Raw genomic sequence first — 3477 nt, forward strand, 5'->3', positions numbered from 1 at the left:
AGTGACAGGCAGTTTCATATATGCGGGTACCGCATCCGCAGACAGCCACAGAATAAAGGAACACTATAGTGCTGTGAGTACCGTCATGAATTGTTACAACCAGCCTGTAATTCGGTTAGTAACGTTTTCGCAATCCATATTTCATCACGTGAGTTCACGATGGAGTGCTGCCCTATACGCTTCGCCCGTGGGTCGTACAGACAGAAAATTCTCCGTTTTTATCACATTTGAAGTTTGCTGCCCGAGCACTTCACATATTTATGACTAAAGTTGAAACGGCTTTGTCCGCATGATTCCACATGCCGACGAGTGACCCAAACCATTCGGCCGGCTCGTGGGACGATAGGAAACGCAGGTCCTTCGAAAGGGGAGAAGGCAACGTCCCGCGCACGCGAGAATCGAAGCAGACCATCGACATAGAGTAGGGGCGCTATCTGGCGGTGTCGTCCACTTACCCCGATCATTGTGTGGATAGCTTCTCCTCGTCTTCCTTGAGTTTTTGGTGCATTCTTGGCGATGAGGAATTGTTGCAATTGTGGGGAAAGGGGACAACCCTCGTCGCCATTACCGTAACTGTATCTCACAAAGCAGACATTCGAACTACTGCGCGGGAGGCGGAGCTATCACCCGTCGGCGCGCCTGGAGGTTGTTTCCCTCTCATGTACTAGCTCAAGTCAACGCTGGTTGGCTTCGGCGATTTGAGGAGCCCTCACAGTGGCACTAAAACATGGCCGATGTCACCTTAATCCTCATTCAGGTTTATGCAGTTTGCAAGCAGGCCGATAAAAAAGAAGGGGGGGGGGGCAATCGGCGTTCCGTAGATAAGCGACATCTGTTTTGGAATGCATTGGGCTCATAGTGTTTTACTGGGCAATACGCAAAGCAATTCCGTCACGCATGCACATAAAAAGAAACCTTTTTTGGAGCACAGCAAGGTGCTCAAATGGGCTTTGCGTATTGTGAGCACGGAAGTAATGGAAATGAGCTTGTTGGGCGGATTCTCAACGCAGGGACATAGGCATTGGGTCACGCAAAACGTGCGCGACACTCGTACTGTATTACACTCGAAAAAAAACTGGGGTCGGCGGTGCAAACAACTCTAATTTCTATGCATGTACACGTGTTCCGGGGTAGCTGACAAACACACTCTGACTTCATCTAGCAGTCGGACCTCGACACCCGGCTGTTCCGCGGGATCTAACATTGACGATGACAAAATGTCTGGACAAAGTCGCTGCACTCACGGTCTTATTATTTCTTCTTTTTACTTAGTCCCTCTGTTGTAAATATTCCTTTTTAGCTCTATACTAACCTCTCCCCCTGCTCTATCACCCCCACTCCTCCTCCGCTGCTGACTGCTGTTCAGATGTCAGCAGACTACGCTAGATAGCTACTGCGGTCCTTCCCTTCTTTCCCTTTTTCTTCTTTTATTTATCTATCAGTTTATAGGCACAAATCTACGTTTATTCTTCGAAACCTAAAACCTTCGTTTAGCGGGGCTATTCTCCGGACAATGTTAAAGAAAAGTAGACGCTAGGAAGAAAACGAAGCAAAACTGCTTGGCGATGAACGTCACTCCCATCATTCTGTCGATTTCAGTCTCAATCTCTCTCTATTATTACAGTGTTGTGTTCCACCTGGTCAGTCGGCACTGCCGTCAGAAACCATTTACCGAGACGGTTCATAGGCGCCGACAACAGGGAGGGGGGTTCCGAGCCCCTTCCCCCCCCCCCCTTAACGGCGATGCCGAATCATACCCCCTCCCCCACCCACACACCTAAAACATCATTGCCACAGTTTCGCCACCCACATCACTTGACGTTTCTTTTCTGTTGCCTCCACCTTTTCAATTAAAATTTTATTGTGGATAGTAGCTCACTGCATCATTGCTGGTGCAGGCTTTTAATCTATGCTTTCGCTTCATTTCTGCGAATCCTACCAATAGGAGGACAAGCGCATTAGAAGCGCTAACGGTGGCTGCCTCTTACGTATTTTCTCACTTCAACATTGTTTTATATTTCCACTGTAAACACCATGCACATACACAATATTTCTGCCAAACCGACCCGACGAAATATCCTGACCTTGGCCACACAACGGAACCTCATTAAAGCGAACGTAGATGGTGTACCTGCGGCTGTGATTGACACTGGCGCGCACGTATGTGTAATGAATGCTCAGCTTCTGAATCGTTTCAAGAAAGTCCTCACTCCTGCCTCTTCGCCTGTGGTCCAAGTCACCGACGGTGGAACACCAGCCGTTATCGGCATGAGTCCGGCTCGCGTGAGTGTCGCCAGACATCATACTTCTGTTTTATTTTATGTCCCAGAGCACCGTGACCTCATCCTGGGTCTTGAATTTCTGTCTACATATTCCGCTTTATATAGATCTTCTTCTGGTGTTTTGAAACTCCTTCTATTTAAATATACACACATGACCAATCTTATCATATTTTTGAAAGAGAAGGAACCAATTAAAAATTATTTCTCATCGAAACGTGGGAGGCTAACTTCGTCTCCGAGGGCCTGGAGCAATAACGATGCCTCGTTGCCAGGGCCAACGAGGCAGCGCAAGCCATAGGGCCCCTGGAATGAGGATACATCCCACCTGGAGTAGAACTGGTGCTTACCCCGGGATACTGTCGATACCCGTCTGGCGACAATGAACTTCATCGAGAGTGTGGCGTATATACGGGAAATATATCCTGGCCAGAGTGAGCCTCCTAAGGGGATGTCTATACTCAATCATTTGATCAAGCTGAAGTGATTTTAATATTCAGTGTGAGCCAAAGTGTGGTTAACATATGCGAGCATTTAAACGTGTACTTGGTTTGTACTTCAAACATGGAACAAAGAAGAAAAATCCGGCGTGGTCTAGTGGTTAGGATACCTGGCTTTCACCTAGGAGGTTCGGGTTCGATTCCCGGCGTCGCAAGTGTGCGGTCTCATGGTGTAAGGATTAGCACTCTGAACTTTTTTTTCTTTTGCTTCCCCCAGTTCACCCACAGTGATTAGTGAGCGCCAGCCGCGCTGCTTGACCATGCCTCGAATCCGGTGTGGTCTAGTGGCATTCTGCTTCCGGCTCCCGAGCTGAACGGATCGTAGGATCATGGGATCCAATGGAGCGGCATATGCGGCAGTTAGCCGCGGCAACAGGCTTTCGACGGAGGATGATAAGGATTACCAGATTATAATGCCGCGGCTACCTATAGGGCACGTCGTTTTAACAAGTTTTTTTGCACGGCGACGCTCATGTTCGCCCATTCCGTGTAGAAGATTTCCGGGACGCGCTTCAAGCTGTTGGTATGGTATCTGGCGTCGTCGCGCTTGGAGCGTACCAGATTAGTCGTGTATGGTTGGTAACGATGAAGACACCCGATGCTGCACAAAAGCTGGCGGCACTAAATGAGCTGTAGGTGAAGGGGCGTCGCTGCCTGGTCATCGTCACCAAGGAACAACAGGTGAAGCTTCGTATCCA

At 48.8% G+C, this 3477-nt stretch overlaps 1 non-coding gene across 1 annotated transcript; it reads left to right on the plus strand.

The window, feature by feature from the left end:
* The first annotated feature begins 2862 nt into the window (after positions 1–2862).
* Positions 2863–2934, plus strand: TRNAE-UUC (transfer RNA glutamic acid (anticodon UUC)). Its single transcript has one exon. It is a non-coding gene; the product is annotated as a tRNA-Glu (tRNA).
* The last annotated feature ends 543 nt before the right edge of the window (positions 2935–3477 follow it).

Source organism: Dermacentor variabilis, chromosome 11 (assembly GCF_050947875.1).
Source record: "Dermacentor variabilis isolate Ectoservices chromosome 11, ASM5094787v1, whole genome shotgun sequence".
NCBI classification, from domain to species: Eukaryota; Metazoa; Arthropoda; class Arachnida; order Ixodida; family Ixodidae; genus Dermacentor; species Dermacentor variabilis.